A 20,246-nucleotide genomic window follows, 5' to 3' on the forward strand; every position below is an offset into this window, starting at 1 on the left:
CAGACCAGAAGGCCAACGGCTCCTGCTCTTCTCCCTGGGCAGCATGCTGCACCTTCCACAGACATGCTCCTGGGGAGCGCAGTGAAAGACGTTGTCCCTTTCCTTAAGGCTCTTTCCACAGGCGCAACCGCGCTTCTCTCTCAGGCAGAGGGGATGCCCAGGCAAAGAGGATTTCGCTCCATGCGGGTTTATTACACCGTGCTGTGGAGACCAGCTCAGGCAAACAGGAGCATCCCACAGACCCGACTCTGATTTCCCAAAGAATGCTGTGCTTTCCCAGAGGGGATGCCCGGGCAAAGAGGCTTTCGCTCTATGCGGGTTTCTCCCATCGTGCTGCGAATACTAGGCTAAGGCAAGCAAGCAAAAGCAGCCCACAGAACCGACTCTGATTTCCCAGCGACTGCTATGCTTTCGCAGAGGTTTTCAGCTTGGCGCGAAACCGCACTTCGCTGCTGCTTCCTCAGCAAAGCTTTGGTCGTTCGCTCTGTCGCGGCAGGGAAGAAGAGCCGCGGGAGAGCTGGTGCCTCTTGGGCCTTGGCTTTCCAGGGCTCCAAGTTCACGCCCGGGGTTCACCTTGCTAAGCCGAACTAAGCAGACACAGTCACAACCCTGCAGCAGCGTGCGTGGCCTAGCATGGCACTCTATGCCTATTACCATCTCCTGGCGTAGGTAAGGCTTTGCCTTTTGCTCCGGCGCTCAGGCAGACTCGGGGTCTAGGCCAGTGCCTTCACCACAGGAGAGAGGAGGCGACAGGATCCCTGCACACGGCCCGTGCACTGGGATGGGGAACTGTGGGGGACTGTCTCCACTCCTTCCCCGGCACACCCCCTGCCACCCACAACGCTGCCACATCTTGGTGGAAGACGGCATCTGACTGCCCGTTTCTCCATGGGGTTGTTTCTGCGAGTTCCGGGTATGGCACCTGGTGGCAAGCCCAAGTCTGCCCTTGGGACAGGTGGCCAAGGAGATGCTGTCCCCTTGGGACCAGAGGCACAGGACAGGCCTGCCTTCTGCCCAGACTCCTTCCTCAGAGTGGAGCACGCGCCCCTGCCCTAGTCGTCCCCTCATGTCTCCTTAGCAGCCAAGGACACAAGGCCAATGGCTCCTTCTCTTCTCCTGGGGCGTCGTGCTGCGCCTTCCCCTGACGTGCTCCTGGGGAGCGCGGTGACAGACGTGTCCCTTTCCTTAAGGCCCTTTCAGATGTGCAACCATGCTTCTCTCTTAGGCAAAGGGTGCTTTCCAGGGCTCCCAGGTCACATCCTGGGTTCATCCTGCCAAGCCGAAATAAGCAGACACAGCCTCGACCTGCAGCAGCGTGCGTGGCCTAGGATGGCACTCTGCTCACAATGCCATCTCTCGGCGTAGGCAAGGCCTGCCCTTTTTCTCCTCTCCTGTGGGGAAGGCACTGGCCTAGTTCCCGAGTCTGCCTGAGCGCCTGAGCAAAAGGCCAAGCGTTTCCTACACCGAGAGATGGTAGTGTGCATACAATGCCATCCTAGGCCACGCTCGCTGCTGCAGTGTTGTCGCTGTGTCTGCTTTGTTCGGCCTGGCAGCGTGAGCCCAGGGCGCGAACATGGAGCCCGGGAAAGCAAGGCCCAAGAGGCACCAGCTCTCCCGCAGCTCTTCTTCCCTGCCGCGAACGAAGCCTTGCTGAGGAAGCAGCGGCGAAGTGCGGTTCGCTCCAAGCCCAAAGCCTCTGTGAAAGCACAACATTCGCTGAGAAATCAGAGTTGGTACTGTGGGCTGCTGCTGCTGGTTGCCTGAGCCCAATCTCACAGTGGGAGAAACCCGCATACAGCGAGAGGCTCTTTGCCTGGGCATCTCCTCTGGGAAAGCACAGCATTCGTTGGGAAATCAGAGTTGGGTTTGGGGATGCTGCTGCTGCTTGCCTGAGCTAGTCCCCACAGCACGGTGGAAGATACCCGCCTGGAGCGAAATACTCTTTGCCCTAGCATCCCTTCTGCCTGAGAGAGAAGCGTGGTTACGCCTGTGGAAAGAGCCTTAAGGAAAGGGACACATCTGTCACTGCAGAGCGTCGGAAGCCTGGCTGCTAAGGAGACACGAGGGGAAGATTAAGGCAGGGGAAAGGGCTCCACTCTGAGGAAGGAGTCTGGGCAGGAAGCATGCCTGTCCTGAGCCTCTGGGCCCTAGGAGACAGCAGCTTTGGCCACCTGTCCCTGGTGGAGACATGGGCTTGCCACCAGGCGCCTACCCTGAACTCGCGAAGCGTTCGCGAAGGCACGGGGTGTCCAGGCAAGGATTGGGGACAGTCACCCACAGCTCCCCATCCCAGTGCGCGGGCGGTGTGCAGGGATCGTGACGCCTCTCCTCTTCTGTGAGGAAGGCACTGGCTTGGTCCCCGAGTCTGCCTGTGCGCCAGAGCAAAAGGCCAAGCTTTGCCTATGCCAGGAGATGGTAGTGGGCATAGAGTGCCATCCTAGGGCGCGCACAGATTCTGCAGGGTTGTGACTGTGTCTTAGTTCAGCTTGGCAGTGTGAACCGAGGTGCTAACATGGAGCCCGGGAAAACAAAGCCCAAGAGGCACCAGCTCTCCCGAAGCTCTTCTTTCCCTGACGCGACAGAGCGAACGCCCAAAGCCTTGCTGAGGAAGCAGCAGCGAAGTGCGGTTCGCCCCAAGCTGAAAACCTCTGCGAAAGCATAGCAGTCGCTGGGAAATCAGAGTCAGTTCTGTGGGCTGCTGTTGCTGCTTGCCTTAGCCTAGTATTCGCAGCACTGTGGGAGAAACCCGCATAGAGCGAAAGCCTCTTTGCCCGGGCATCCCCTCTGGGAAAGCACAGCATTCTTTAGGAGAACAGTGTCGGGTCTGTGGGATGCTGCTGCTGCTGGCCTTAGCTAGTCTCCACAGCTCGTTGTAATAAACCCGCATTGAGCGAAATCCTCTTTGCCCGGGCATCCCCCTCTGCCTGAGAGAGCGCCTGTCGAAACAGCCTTAAGGAAAGGGACACGTCTGTTACCGCGCTCCCCAGGAGCATGTCTGCATAAGGCGCAGCACGCCGCCCCGGGAGAAGTGAAGGAGCCCTTGGCTTTGCTGTAGGGAAACGGTGGTGAAGCAGGAGAGCCTGCCATGGCAGGAACAGCAGGCAGGTGGCAAGACAAGTGTCACCCGCTCCCTGTGCGGATAAAATGAAGCCTGGCTGCTAAGGAGACATGAGGGGACGACTAGGGCAGGCGCACGTGATCCTCTCTGAGGAAGGAGTTGGGCAGAAGGCAGGCCTGTCCTGTGCCTCTGGTCTCAAGGGGACAGCATCTCCTTGGCCACCTGTCCCTAGGGCAGACTTGGGTTTGCCACCAGGCGCAATACCCGGAACTCACAGAAACAGCTCCCTGGAGAAACAGGCAGTCAGAGGCCTTCTTCCTCCAAGATGTGGCAGCGTTTGCAGAGGCACGGGGTTTCTGGGGAAGGAGTGGAGGACAGTCCCCCACATCTCCCCATCCCAGTGCATGGGCGGTGTTCAGGGATCCTGTCGCCTCTCCTTTCCTGTGGGGAAGGCACTGGCCTAGTCCCCGAGTCTGCCTGCGCGCCAGAGCAAAAGGCCAAGTCACCGGGAGATGGTAGTGTGCATAGAGTGCAATCCTAGGCCACACATGCTGCTGCAGGGTTGTGGCTCTGCTTAGTTTGGCCTGGCAGTGTGAACACAGGGCGGGAACATGGAGCCCAGGAAAACAAGGCCCAAGAGGCACCAGCTCTCCCGCAGCTCTTCTTCTCTTAAGCGACAGAGCGAACGCCCAAAGCCTTGCTGAGGAAGCAGAGGCGAAGTGCAGTTCGCGCCAAGCCCAAAACCTCTGCGAAAGCAGAGCAGGTGCTGGGAAATCAGAGTCGGTTCTGTGGGCTGCTGTCGCTGCTTGCCTTAACCTAGTATTCACAGCACGGTGGGAGAAACCCGCATAGAACAAAAGCCTCTTTATACGTGCATCCCCTCTGGGAAAGCACAGCATTCGTTGGGAAATCCGTGTCAGTTCTGTGGGATGCTGATGCCGCTTGCCTGAACATAGTCTCTGAAGCATGGTGGGAGAAACCCGTTTGGAGCGAAATCCTCTTAGCCCGGTCATCCCCTCTGCCTGAGAGAGAAGCGTGGTTGCGCCTGTGGAAACAGCCTTAAGGAAAGGGACACGTCTGTCACTGTGCTCCCCAGGAGCATGTCTTGGAAAGGCGCAGCAACCCCGCCCTGGGAGAAGAAGAGCCATTGGCCTTGTTGTCGGGAAACGGTCGTGAAGCAGGAGAGCCTGCCATGGCAGGAACAGCGGGCGGGTGGCAAGACAAGTGTCACCACAGTCTATGATGACACTTTTGAGTCAAGGTTCATCTACTCTACAGATGAGACTGTAAAATTTTAAAGGCAACATGTTTAAAGGCAACATCATGAAAGAAGGTTTGGTGGATTGCTTTGATTTTCTATTCATGGTATCAGATGAGTTTAAGGGAGCATAATCCAATAAAAAATTTAAAATTAATTTTAAAAAATAAGAAAAAAACATTTTAATGTCTTTGCCTTTGTGGTTCCTCCAAATGAAACTACAAGAAAGGACTGAGAACATTTTCTTTTTTTCTATGTTTTTCTTCAATTGGACCTCCTCCTTAGGTCTCTGATCAAAGAATGCTTACACAGACTCTGTAGTGTAGAAAGGACAAAATATCATATTACAAAATATTCCATTCCTATCCTTTTGTATACCCAGAACAGTAAGTTAATATATGTGCTGCCAAAGGAGCACACCAGAGCAATAAGTTAAATGAAGATTGTACTGGGAAGATAAAACAATTATCCATAAAATGAGTGGGTTTTGAATGGGACATGAAGGGCGGACTTGTGAGTTAGGAAAAAATATATATATAAAGACTTAATGAAGGTTTAATTAAAGCATAACAACTATGCTGTATTCCTGAAATATATTAAAATGATGATATGGAAATACCTTGCCTAGTACTTAATATCTCACAGAGTAACATCAAAGCACCTATTAATCCTTTCTACTAACAGCTGTTCCTCTTTGTTTCACTTTACATAACATGCGATGGATTGACATTTGTAGAAATAAGGAGGAAACATGGAAGAAAGTGAACAATTAGAAAGGATCAAAATACAGTAATAAACCAGGCAAATAACCAGTGAATATTATTATAGTAAATATATGCACATTTATAAAGTGAGAATTTTCAGGAGTGACAGCCAATGTAGAAAATCGAGATGGTGTTATAGAAAATTCCATAAAAACCCTTTGCATTAGTTTAACAGCCTGGTATAATATTTAGAAACATGTGTAATTTCTTTGAGCAGTTAAGCATAGAAAAACATGGCTGAAATAATGACAAACACTTAACATTTACTTAAATTTTTGTTTATTTTTATCCTTTAATGCCCATATTGTGTTCATAATGTCCTAAGTATTTGTGGTTGTTAGAGCAAAGTAAATTTGAAAATTTCCATGGAGAGGGGAAATAGCATCTGTTTGTAAAACAAAACAAAATAAAACAAAAACACAGGGCACCTTTCCTATGGTTGTGAGCTGCCCTTCCCTTACTGCTCAATGCATTTTCATTAACACCCACCTCACAGTCCATAGGCAGCCATCTGTGTTCCTGTCTTTAAGAAATTTTATCCTACAAGTCTTTCCTCATGACACTGTTGCCTATCACATAAATCAAACAGACATTCAACCTCTTGGAATGGAATCAGAAACCCACAAAGCTGACTGCTGTCAGGACTCATAAGGAAGGCAATTAATAAATTTATTATTTCGGAGAGGAGTTGTTTGCTTTCCAAAAATCCATGCAAAATTGGAATGTTATCCAGAGTGTATATCAAACTAACTAAGCTAAAAGTGTCTTTTTATCTCAGGTTCACCCATTTGACAATCATTATATTTTCTCCTTTATCTCTGGTTTGGTCAGCTATGCTAGTGTCAGAACACTTAATTCATTCAGTCAATCAACAAAGACCTGTTTAGTACTAATTTTTTGTGGGTGTGATGAATAAGACAAATATCTGCCACAATGGAGCATATGATCTAGAGTTTAAAATTCATATTTGAATTACTTACATACCACCACATACATGAATTACATACTTACCACCACAAATGTAAACAACACTTATAAAATTGATGATGTTAAGGAGAAGACCTTAATATTAAAAGCAATAAAATTGATATGTCTATTAGTAGAAATAAAAAATAGTCATATATTAACTAAAGTAAAATTTAGGGCTCCCTGGGTGACTCAATCGGTTAAGCAGCTGCCTTTGGCTCAGGTCATGATCCCAGGGTCCTGGGATTAAGACCTGCATCGGGCTCACTGCTGGGTAATAAGCCTGCCTCTCGATCTTCCTCTGCCTGCCACTCTGCCAACTTGAGCTCTCTCTCTCTCTCTCTCTCTGTCAAATAAACAAATAAAATCTTAAAAAAAAAGATAAATATAAAGTAACACTTACTGGAGATTTGGGGATGGTGATGTCATCAAGATGGCAACATGGATGCATGGATGGCTCCTTATTTATTGCGAAAGGTAAATGTATAGTCAAAACCAGATTCTCTAATATTGTAATGGTGATATATAAATCATTTACTAGTCTAGTTTAAAAGTTAAAAAAACAAGCCTATTAAAAATAACTATAACTGCAATCATTTGTTATTGAAAGTACAATATAAAAATGATCTAAAATGTAAAAACATCAATAACCTATTGTTATAGGAGAAGTATAAATTTTCTGTACACTATTGAAGTTCAGTTGTTTTCAACATAAAATGGAATGTTATAACTAATGTATTTTATATAAGCTTAATGGTAAATATAAAAAAATATGTAGTAGATACACAAAAGATTTTGATAAAGAAGTTAAAACATACTGCCACAAAAAGTCATCAGATTACAAAGAGAACAAGACAGGAAATAAAGAGCAAAGCATCTACAAAAGAGAAACAAAACAGATAAACACTGGGGAAAGAAAAAAAAATTTTAAAAAAGGAGGGGAAGGAAACCATAATACACTTAACTATAAGTAACAAACTGTTTCTGGAGGGGAGATGGGCAGGGGAATGGGCTAAGTCAGTAATAATTATTAGGAGGTCACTTGTGATGAGCATTGACTGTTATATGTAAATGGTGAATTACTAAATTCTACTCCTGAAACTAATATTAGTGTACAGGGATCCAGCCCTGCATGGGACTACTTGCACCCCAAGGAGCTTGCTTCTTCCTCTCCCTTTGCACGTGATTCCCCCCGCTTGTGCTCTTCCTCTCTCTCTCTCTCTCTCTCTCTCTCTTGCTGTCAATAAACAAAATAAAATCTTTTACTAAATAAATAAATAAATTTCTAAACCTACTTTCAGTTTAGGTCCCTTAAAAAAAATTGCTACTGCTTCATTTAAAAAAAAAAAAAGATAATTTAGAAAGATGCTTCCAGAGCTAAAAAGCTGTTTTGGTTTTTTGTCAGGATTAAATATAGAAGTGCTTTAAAAAGTAAAAGAAAAAATATGCTATATTAACACTAATCACACTATAACTTTGGTGGTTATATCAAGATAATGAAAAGTGATTTTAAAGCAAATTTCATTATCAGACATAAAGATCAAGGCAAAATTACAGAAGAGTAAAAGGATGAATTCCTCAGGGAGTATAATAATTCTTGACTTTTAATACTTAATAACAGATTTGGGGATATATAGGGAAAAACTAAGAACAAAAATCATAACTTCTACCTTAGAAGAGAAATGGAAAAAAATTTCAACACCTTTATTTTAAGATTATATAGACAAACGGTCATCAAATTGGTAAGATATGTAAGACTTGAACAAAATTATCAACTAACTAGATATGCTTGATATTACAGAACACTCCCAACAACCGCAGACTACATATATTTTATATGTGTGGCTAATGGATATTTTCATGAATGTTTGCTAGCTAGTCAGCCAATACAGAGAAATATTAGGTAGGGTAATTACTCACAGTTGTGTTTAATAAAATGAGAGAAAATTATCAAATGACACTAATAATAATAATCCTATAGCAGGCTAAATAATTCAATGATAATTACAAGTATTAATCTAGCTTTCTTCCCTGATTATGACTCTTCTCTCCTTTATCATAATGGGAGTAGCAGATTGTCTGCAATGAATTGTGAAAACCCAGCAGTGACTTTGGCAGTGAAGGCCTCCCATCAATTTTGATAGGTTAAAATGATTCTGGTTGGTCTTGAGCAAATGTGTCAATTTTTTTTTTCTGTGTGTGTCATAAAGAAGAAGCAATAGTAAATTCTTGCTGTTATTCCATGGAGCCAATAAAATCATACTGCCAACAACAGGCTGTTGACACCGTAAGTGTAGTTAACTGTCTTGAAATACTAGGCCTGGAAATAAAATTCCAATATTTCACATAACCTCTTTCTTTTTTTTTAAAGAAAAAAACAAAACAAAACAAAACAACTATACTGCTTACATTTAGGGCCCTGCTGTTGTGTAACTATTTTTGAACATGTCTACTGTAAGTGTATATATATATATATTTTTTTCTGTGCAATAAATTCATTTAGAGATAAATTTGGATTGCAAATTATTTTGGGGGAGGCATGGTATTTGTGGCTAGTCTTACAAGTAAAAAGGACTAAAAGAAAGAAGAAAAACATTTTTTATTGCATCATATTTACATCTGCCCAAAGTACTTATTTACTATAATACTGACTAATGTATAATACTGTACACAAAGAAAGAAGTTAAATGAGTTATAATTCAGTCGAAGTATAGCTGGCCATTTTAAAACTTACCACTGAATCTTTCTGGTATGAAATGTGATATCTGGCAATCTGGTCCAGTTCATTACATCAGGTCATTTGTATGTTCTTATTACCATTTTGATAGCATAGCACATTTTATAACCCAGACATTTTACAATGGAACTATGATGCATGTATTTTCAAAAGTATAGACATACATGAAGCTATGAGGTCAAAAAAGATGAATGTCCGTAGTACCATATAGACTCAACAAATAAAAGTGTCCAAGGCTCTGAGTGAGATTTATGAATATTGTATAAGATTAGGCCAACATGTGGTTTTGATATAAATAATCTGTTCTTCAATTAGAATTACAATCGTTGAGTACAGTGTTGAAAATGGCAGATAGATTTTAGCTATCTTTGCTCACTAGGGAAAATGGAAAAATGTTTAGTTTGGTCAGATTTTCACTTAACTTCTGAAAAATCTTACGTTTGAGAGAACCCTTCTGAAATAAGAATCCTTAAAGACATAACCCCTTTGGCACAAGTTTTCAAGAAACTTGTTTGATGTTGTAGACAATTATATGGCACACGTACTGTTCTAGATGTTTCATGCCAATAATATGTAAGCCATACCAAGGCTACATATACATATAGAGATGTTCCTCAGCTTACAAGGGAGCTATGTACAGAGAAACACATAAAAAATTGAAAATGCATTTAATACCCCTAAACTATCAAATATCATAGCTTACCTTAAGCTTATTTAAACATACTCAGAACACTTACATTTGCCTGCATTTGGGCAAAATCATCTTAAGCAAAGCCTATTTTATAACAAAGTATCAAATATCACATGCAATTTATTAAATATTACACTAAAAAAAGAAGAATGGTTATATATAGAATGCTTGTAAGAATATCAGGTGTTCACCCCTGTAATCTTCTAGCTGACTGGGAGCTGTGGCTCACTGCCGCTGCCCAGCATCACAAGATGGCACCATACCACATGTCACTGGCCCTTTTTATAAAGACCCAAATTCAAAATTCAAAGTACAGTTTCTACTGAATCACTTTCACTTTCACATCATTGCCAAATATATCATAAGTTGAATCATTGTAAATCAGGAGCCATCTTATTTGAAAGTTAAATCACAGTCACCCATACACACACAAAAAAAGGCCTTCATGTAGGGCCATCTATATATCTCTAAACAAAATAGCATGACATATCAACAGCAAAAAATGGATGTGAAGGGGACAATTGCTTGGCGTCAGTACTCTGAGCAGTAACATACATGGCCTTACTCACCTAGCAGAACTCCAGAGCTAGCTGATGGCAAGGAATTTTACAAATGTTTGCTGAACAGATTAAGCACTATTATTTTTAAATTAGTGTGCATATCTGTTTTCTAAAGATATGTTAATTTATTTTATTGACTTATTACAAAACCAAATAATTTCCTCTTATTTAAGTGGCAGGTAAATAGAATTCTTTTTAATTTAAATCAAATGGCTTTTTAGGGAAAATATACTAAAAATTCTGAAACTTGTATTGCTTATGAATCTTTTCTTGGAATCCTTATCAAGTTGTATTTTTCAAGTTTTTCCTAAATAATCTTCAATGAATTGAAAATATTTTTTGGATTTTATTCAAGGCTATTAACACACAATTTCACTTTGTTAAATATACTGCTAAACTTTCAACCAAAACGTTGTGTCTTTTTTTTTCCACTACCACATCCTCCATCTACTGACTGGATTCTCTCCCCAACTAGCACATATATACCATTGTCTATCTTTAGGATAAGTAAGGGTCATCTTTTGTCTTTATTCTATTCCTCGTATGCTTCTGAACTTGTTGAATTTTAATATAGTCACACCATAAGCATCACATATTTGATTCCCCTTTAAATAGTAAACAGTGCACAACCAGAGCATACCTTCAAAGCTATCAATAGACTTACTCTGATATATTATTTTTGTATTTTTGTAAATTAAAATAATTAAATTATAGAACAAGAGTTTCAGGTGGTAGGTATTGTAAGTTTTACCCAAACTGACTTTTGTCAAACTCGTTTTTGTCATCATATATGTCAAGTAGTTTTCTCAGGTTTATTTTTAGATTATCCTTGTATAATGAATATTTACACTGATATCTAGTATAAAAATCTTGCAATTTATTTTAGAAACATTAAGATATTGAAAATCAATCTATTTCTTTAATTCATTGAAGACATTTTTGGCTTGTTTCCAGTACTTTCTTACTGGTTAAAAAATGAATTTGAAGTAGTCTGAATTTCATTATTATATGGCACTTTCCCTTTGATGAATACAAAGACGATATTCTATATTAGCTATCTGAGAAGAATTTATTTTTTTAATTTTATTTATTTGTAAGAGAGAGAGTGAGAGAGAGCACAAGCAGGGGGAGCAGCAGGGGGAGGGAGAAGCAAACTCCCGGCTAAGCAGGGAATCTGTTGCAGAACTGAGTCCCAGGACCCTAAGATCATGACCTGAGCTAAAGGCTCAGGCGTTTAACTGACTGAGCCACCCAGGTGTCCCAATCTGAGAAGAGTTCTGTATGTTATTCCTATTAATATGCAGTTTAAAGTCTAGGTAATTAACTTAATATTTTAGTGGCTATTACATAGATAGCACTATGTTCCAGGCAGAGAGTAAGAAAGAAATATTAAATCAACCATATTCTATGCATTCTAAATGAAAATAATTAATCAATCATAATAAATCCTTCTATTTATGGAATATCAACTTATAAGCTTTCCTCCATATGAACAATGCCAAATACCAGAATAAAGGGTCATCTAATACACATAAAGGATAGAATTAAAGAATTCTGGTAAGCCATTTAAATTTGAAAAATGGTGTTATACTGTTGCTGAGTTGTGGTTTTCAGTTACATAATATCTGATAAGTGTAGAAGTAACATGAGTGTTACGTGAGATGAGAAATGGTATATAATTAATTTTTTTAAAAGTACAGATAAATACAAATTTGTAAACATAGCATTATGGAGGAATAAAAATAAATGATAGCTACACACTCTAAAGTGAATAAATCTTGGAAAGTTAATAGAGAAGTAAAACAAGGACAGTGCAAAAAGTATGGTACATTTTTATGAAGTTCAAACAAATTCTGTGAAACCATAGATGGACTTAAAGATACTATTATGTATCAAATATTGTAAAAATTAAGCAAGGAAATAGCAAACATAAAATAACCAAAGCATACAAACTTGGGTAGATACAATAGGTGTGCTCATGTTCTACTTCATAAAGAGATGAGTTAATAGATAAATAGAAGTAACTAGACTTTTTAGAAGTTAATAAAACTTTGCCTGTTATTTCTTAGTAATATAAAATATATGGTTTTCTAGCAAAAACGTTTATCTTAAAAATATTTAAAAATAAATTTCAGGCTACTCATAAGGTTATATTTACTTTTCCACTGAAGGAAAAGCTGGTTGTTGTAGTTGTAGTTGTTTGTTTGTTTTAGTCTCCTCCCAGTTTTTATTATTATAATGTGGAATGAGGAATGTTAGATTGAAAAGTGAATTATTTTATAGACAAAAATCAGTTACTTGATTCACCTCCTGGTACAGCAGATGGAACTCCTGAAAATATGCCCTTTTGCCTTATGGAAGAGTAACAGTTATGCTTACTTCTGAAACATACTTGGTGGTGGCCCTAAATAGTGACACCATAGTAAACATTTTGAATATTTGCAATTAATTTTTATAGTCATAGGGCTCCAAAAGGCACTGCTGGTATCTTAGCAGGTATTTCAATAAAGCTAAAAGTTGCCTGACTGTTTAAAAATATTAACAAGGCACAAAACATGGCAGAAGTATTGTCCTCAGATATTATTTTTTTCCATATGCTCCTGATTCCAGACATGACAAGTTATTTTTAAAAAATTTTTTAATAAAAGATTTTATTTATTTATTTGACAGAGACCACAAGTAGGCAGAGTCAGGCAGAGAGAGAGGAGAAAGCAGGCTCCCTGCTGAGCTGAGAGCCCGATGTGGGACTCGATCCAAGGATCCTGGGATCATGACCTGAGCCGAAGGCAGAGGCTTTAACCCACTGAGCCACACAGGCGCCCCCATGACAAGTTATTTTTGATAGATATATATACAATGTATTTCCCAGTTATAAGAAAAATGGTTCTGCTATTTTTAACCTTTTTTTAAATTACATAATTTTTTTAATTAAAATTTGATTTTTTAATGTTTTACTTTACTTTTCTTTTTTTTTTAAAGATTTTATTTATTTATTTGACAGACAGAGATCACAAGTAGGCAGAGAGGCAGGCAGAGAGAGAGAGAGAGAGAGGGAAGCAGGCTCCCTGCGGAGCAGAGAGCCCGATGCGGGGCTCAATCCCAGGACCCTGAGATCAGGACCCGAGCCGAAGGCAGCAGCCCAACCCACTGAGCCACCCAGGCGCCCCAATGTTTTACTTTTCAATATACTACTTAGAATATAAAACCTATTCCATTTTGTAAGAAGTTTACCATTTAAAAAATGGTAATTTTCTCATTGTGTCTTCCCCTCACATTGCTTTATTTTGAATAAAAAATTTCACAATAAACATAACTGATGCTTTCCTTCTGATGGTCCCTCTGTTGGTCATATTGTATATGAGCCATGACAATTAGTTTTACAAAATTTATTGATGTTTGTTGATATGTTTTATCATAACTAATTTTCCCTCCCTTATCTAGATTCCCCAGCTTTCAGACAGGTGGACACTTCAATAAACCATACTCAAGGGATGTATCAAGTACTTCTTAGACATTCTCTCAGATCCTTGAGGTCTCATTTTGCCTAGGGATTTGCAATAGGTTCTGCCAGAGGCACCACTGTGACAACTGATGTCCATGGTCTATCTCCTGCTAAGCTCAAGAGGTCACTGGTTTCCAAGTTTATCTATACAATTAATGCATTCCAGCAAGTTCTTTTTTTTTAATATTAACAAACTTATTTTAAAGTTTATATGGAGAGGCAAAGACTCACAATAGTCAACATAGTGTTGAAGGAGAACAAAGACTGAGGACTGACTTCAAAGTTTACCATAACGATGGGGCGCCTGGGTGGCTCAGTGGGTTAAGCCTCTGCCTTCGGCTCAGGTCATGATCCCAGGGGCCTGGGATCGAGTCCCGCATTGGGCTCTCTGCTCAGCAGGGAGCCTGCTTCTCCTCATCTCTCTCTCTGTCTGTCTCTCTGCCTATTTGTGATCTCTCTCTCTGTCAAATAAATAAATAAAATCTTAAAAAAAGTTTACCATAACGATAATTGTAAGCAAGATATTGTAATACCACAGAAAGACTAGATTAAAGGAACAGAATATATATTATCAATTATATTTTATATTTAATATAAAAGCAAAAGCAATACAAGAGAGCAAAATACAATCTTTTAAACAAATGGTTCTGGAGTAATGGTGAAGCTAAATGTAAAAATATAAAATAAAAATAAAATAAAATAATAAAATAAAATAAATCCAGGCAGATATCATACACTCTTCACAAAAATTAACTCAGATTGGATTATAAACCTAAACATGAAACATGTAGAAGGTAATATAGAAGAAAATTTAAATGACCTTGGTTTTGTCGATAACTTTAGCTACAAAAGCACAAGCACTGAATTTAAAAATGTCTACTCTGTGAAACACAATGCCAAGAGAATGAAAAGGCAAAGCACAGACTATGAGAAAAAATTTGCAAAATACACATCTGGCAAAGGACTGTTAATCAAAAATACACAAAGACCCCTTAAAACTCAACAATGGGGGAAAAACCTGATTAAAAATGAGCCAAAGACCTTAGCAGATACCTCACAAAAGAAAATATTACAGATGGCAAATAAGCATATAAAAAGATGCTTCACATCATATGTCATCAGGAAAATGCAAATTAAAACAAAAAAGAGACACCAGTACATACCCAGAATCCAGAACACTGACAACAGAACACGAAATGTTGGTGAGGATGTGGAGCAACAGGAATGTTCTTCCATGTCTATTGAGAATAAAGAATGGAAAACAACTTGGCAGTTTCTTACAAAACTAAACATATTCTTGCCAGATGATTCAGCAGTAGCAGTTCTTGGTATTTATCCAAAGAAGATGAAATCTATACCCACAAAGATGTCTATAGTAGTTTTATTCATAACTGACAGAAGCTTGGAAGCAACCAAGATATCCTTCCATAGGTGAAAGGTCAAATAAAGTGTAGTACATGCAAACAATGGAATATTATTTAATGCTAGAGAAATGAATTACCAAGCCATGAAAAGATATGGATATAAATATTTAATAAATATTTGATTTTAGGCTTCTACCAGTCTATCAATAGTATTAGTATATTTTAACAGTGAATGCTCAGCATTCATGAATTTACCTAATAAAATATTTTGGGTTCAATATTTTAAATACTTCAACCTCTATGATTATATTCCTAATAATTTTGAATTGGGGTAAATAAACCTTAATTTTTTGTAACTTGTTTCTTATTGCAAAAGAGCTCAATGAAATTTTAGAAAATAAAAATTTACAAAAAAAAGTTTAGTTTACTATTGCCAAATAATTTAAAACTTTATCTTATATTCAAATACATATATTTTTCTAAATTGATTTATATGCTACTAAAACCAAACACTTTTAGTTATACTAGATTTCATATCATGCAATCAATGCCAGAAAGCCATCTGGCAATGATTTGTCTTAAATAGAGTTAAGATGGGTGTTATTACAATGCAAGATGGAAACAAAGATAGTATAACAATTGGTGTTACATAACTTTTCCGTTTTGATCAAGCTACTAATCTACAAAAGGCTTTTATCAGTGACAGACTTGAGAATTTAACAAAACTTTTAAACTAGCATGTGCGACTCATTCCTAGAAAACAACACAATCAATAACACTTTATTTAGATTAAATCATGACTATTTCTCCATTTGAATAAAAAAGGTAGCAACCCCAATAAGTTTATTGAACATGAAAAGTTGAAATGCTATAATGCTCCTAAGGAATTAAATGATCCAGTCATGAATTACAAAAAAAGGATATAAATTACCAAAGTGTTTGTATAATTGTAATGTACAACTGCCCATTATCGTTCAATAGTGTAGGCTTGTACAAGAACTCTATAAAAGAACTCCACTTCTAAACTGTGGAAAATATGTTCCCTTTCCCCCTATATACAACTATTAAGCCATTCATTTAGCTTTTAAAATATCCACTTAATACAGGCTTTTTACTCATTTGAACAGGCAGCAGGGCTCTATTCTTATTGCTTACATCTGAAGGATAGACTTCTAGCGTAAGAGGTAAAGCCCATAAAGGAGCCCAATAATAACAACAAAATACAGTTTAGTGAGCCCTTACAATCTGCCAGCTACCTTTCTGAGAATACTTCAATTAATAAAACATATAAAATACCTGACCACAAAGAGCTTACATTCTTTTGAAATATAATAGTGAAATAAACCAATAATAGAGGGGCACCTCGGTGGCTCAGTCCATTGAGTGACTGCCTTTGGCTTGGGTCATGATCTCAGGGTCCTGGGATGTAACTCCCCAGCAGGCTTTCTAGGCAGTGGGGTGTTTTCTTCTTCCTCTGCGCACCCTCCCAATTCTCTCTCTCTCTGTCTCCAATAAGAAAATAAACCAGTAATAGAATAATGATTGATGGTTGATGGTGATAAGTGTTACAAAGCAATACAAGAAAGGTAAAAGCCATTGGAGAATGCTGGGATGAAAGTTAATTTTATTTTGTGTTGGGTGGTTATATCTCATTTATGAGATGTTATTTGCACAAAGACCCAGGAAGTGAAGGAGAGTGTTATACAAATATTAAAGGAAAAGATTGCTCTAGGCAGAGCAAGTAAGTCTATAGACTTTGTGTGAACAGCTTGTCTGTTACTTTTGAGGAAAAGCAAGGAGGCCAATGAGGAGTTCATAGTGGTGGAGAGAGGAAGAACGTATTGATGTATGACCTTCTAGTACATTGAAACGCCTTCAGTTTTTATTTAATATGAAAGGGGAAGATACCAAAAGACTTTCAACAGCAGAATAAAATCATCTGACTTGATTTTTAGGTTAAATTGCTGTACCAAAATAAATTTGCAGGGAGAAAGGAGTGCAGTATGCTGTGGAAGTGGGGTTATCAATCAAGTCAATAATTCAGGAACATATGACGGTGTTTTTAGCATGCTGGGTGGTAATAGAAGTGGTGAGGTATGGTTTTCATTTTGTATATATTTTGATGGTGAATATTCTGGTGAACAGGATGGGGTATGTGCAGGACAGACAATATCAACATTTATTTTACCTGCACAAACAGAAGGGTGGAGTCTTCATTCCCTGATATGGAGAGAACTCTGAGTTCAAATGTTCTTTCTCATTAAATGGCATAGTGATGATGAGGATTTAGTCAGACAGTGAAAGAGAGCAGTAAGCATAGTGTTAAGCGGTAAGACATTATAATACATTTGAACATCAAAAGACGTTGTGTTGGATCATCTGTTTATGTGAGTAAATAAATAAATAAAGCTTCCTGGGGTTCTGATAGAGGTAAAGAAGACTGCTATATGATCCAAAGGGGCACGTGCACCAAATGTTTATAGCAGCAATATCCACAATAGCCAAACTATGGAAAGAACCTAGATGTCCATCAACAAATGAATGGTATATATATATGCGATGGAATACTATGCAGCCATCAAAAGAAATGAAATCTTGCCATTTGCGTTGACATGGATGGAACTAGAGGGTATTATGCTTAGCAAAATAAGTCAACCAGAGAAAGACACTATCATATGATCTCCCTGATATGAGGAAATGGAGGTGCAATGTGGGGGGTTTGGGGGACAGGAAAAGAGTAAATGAAACAAGATGGGATCGGGAGGGAGACAAACCATAAGAGACTCTTAATCTCACAAAACAAACTGAGAGTTGCCGGGGGGGTGGGGAGGGTAGGGAGAGGGTGGTGGGGTTATGAACATTGGGGAGGGTATGTGCTGTGGTGAGTGCTGTGAAGTGTGTAAACCTGGCGATTCACAGACCTGTACCCCTGGGGCTAATAATACATTATATGTTAATTTAAAAAAAGAAGAAGAAGAAGAAGACTACTATAAATCAAATGCTATGGTTTTCAGCAAAGAGTGTGTAATCAGGCATATTTTATTAAAGTAACCAAGTAAAATGATGGTCGAAAATTGGAATAACAGAAAACATAAAAATCAGAGATTTTAAAAAGAGATATGGGATAGTGTAGAGAATATAGTCAATGATATTATAATAGTGTTATATGGTGACAGATGGTGGCTATATTTGTAGTGATCATAGAATAATGTATGGAGATACTGAAAACCTGAAACCAATGTAACACTGAATATCAACTATACCCAAATAAAAAAATAGTAAAAATAAAACATTTTAATTTAAAAAGATAAAAAGAGGGACAAGAATTTGAAAAGTGAATTTCAAAAAGAGTAAAGATGAGGCTAAGACATACTCTGAACCTTGAGGAAAACACCATTTTGAAAATTCTTCCCATTTTGAGAAAACTCAAATGAATCAATACCATAAAAGAACCCATTTTAACTGAGAGATGTAATGAATGCTCAAGAAATAATTTTATGACAGGATAATTCTTCCCTATGAAACAGCATACAGAAACCAGGGGAAACACCTGGAAGCAAAATAAACTATACTGAAAATAAGAATTAGGAAAAAGATAAATGATGAAAGATAAGAAAATTAGACCTGCGACAGAGACCTAGTGAAGAGAATTTTTAGCTTGTGGTTTAATGTTTTTGAGGATAATCTAGAGTTCATAACTGCCTTGAGGCAGGCTGGTTGTAGGCAGTTTAGGCAGACCCCTAAGACAGGCCTACTTTGGGCAGGTGGTGTTGGAGGAGGCCATTGGGCTGGACAAAGACAAATCCAACCATTTGACTAAAGTGTCTGTGAAGATGTTGAAGTCAGATGCAACAGAGAAAGACCTGTCAAACCTAATCTCAGAAATGGAGATGATGAAGATGATTGGACAGCACAAGGACACCATCAACCTGCTGGGTCCTGCACACAGGACGGTCCTTCGTACACTATCATGGAATATGCCTCCAAAGACGACATACAGGAGTACCTGCAGGCCCAGAGGCCTCCTGACCTGGAGTACTGTTACAATATCAGCCACAATGCAGCAGAGCAACTCTCCTCCAAGGACCTGGTATCCTGTGCCTATCAGGTAGCCTGAGGCATGGAGTACCTTGCCTCCAAGAAGTGCATACACCAAGACCTGGCCACCAGGGAAGTGCTGGTGACAAAGGACAACATGATGAAGATCTCAGACTTCAGCCTTGCCAGAGATATCACCACATCAGTTACTATAAAAAGACAACCAACAGTGGACTGCCTGTGAAGTGGATGGTCCCTAAGGCCATGTTTGACCAGATCTACATCCACCAGAGTGACTTCTGGTCTTTTGGGGTGATCCTGTGCAAAATCTTCACTCTGGAAGCCTCCCATATCCTGGAGTGCCTGTGGAGGTGGTTTTCAAGCTGCTGAAGGAGTCATTTGATGGATAAGCCAGTAAGTGCACCAGAGAGTTATACACAATAATGAGGGGTGGCTGGCATGTGGTACCTTCAAGCTGCTGGTAGAAGACCTGGATCATACTGTGGCCTTGACCTCCAACCAGGAGTACCCGGACCTGTCCTTGGCCCTGGAACAATACTGTCTATGTTTTCCCAACACCCAAAGCTCCACCTGCTCCTCAGAGAAGAATTCCACCTTCTCTCATGTGCCGTTGCCCAGGGAGGCCTATCTGCCCTGACACCCAGCCCAGCTTGCCAATGGTGGACTCAAATGACTAGTATCCCTATTACTCCTGTCCAGATTCCGTCATAAGCTGTAACCCTTACCCCCCACCCTCCCTGCAAGACTCACTGCCTTCTCCTTTGTCCCTTTCCTACTGGCAGGAGCCAGCTGCCTACCTGAGGCCTTCACCCCTTGAATTTCACCTCTCTTCCCCTTCCTCTTCCTCCTCCTTACAACCTGCTCATGAAAGAAAGGAACAGCGAGGCAGGTACTTTCTCGTGGCTACTTCCTTCCCTCCCATATGTTGGACCAAGACCCCTCCCTGTCATTTGGTACTGCCTGGACGTCGAGGGAGTGGGAGATGAGGCATGCCAGTGAAAGCTGTCAGAGCTTTCCTGTTTTGATTTTGTCTGCTTAGCATAACATGTAAGACTGAGTTCTGGTGGCAGGGACCTAGTCCTTGGGGCTATAGCACTAGCGAGGGGAGGTCAACTGCTCTGGGCCTTGGCTAAGAGCAACCCCTGCTCCAGAGATATGGTGCCAAGGGCTTATTAATTTTGATACTAATTTGCTTTGCTGACCAAATACCTGGTATCAAAAGATGGGAAGGCAAAGACTGGAAGCAGTGTTGCGACCATGGGGTCCAGCCCCAAACTATGAAGAAAA

General features: G+C 40.1%; 1 pseudogene; it reads left to right on the top strand.

Annotated features, from left to right (window-relative positions):
* Positions 1-14,314: 14,314 nt before the first annotated feature.
* LOC116589181 lies at positions 14,315-19,822 on the top strand (annotated as a pseudogene).
* Positions 19,823-20,246: the final 424 nt, after the last annotated feature.

Source organism: Mustela erminea, chromosome 1 (assembly GCF_009829155.1).
Source record: "Mustela erminea isolate mMusErm1 chromosome 1, mMusErm1.Pri, whole genome shotgun sequence".
NCBI lineage: Eukaryota > Metazoa > Chordata > Mammalia > Carnivora > Mustelidae > Mustela > Mustela erminea.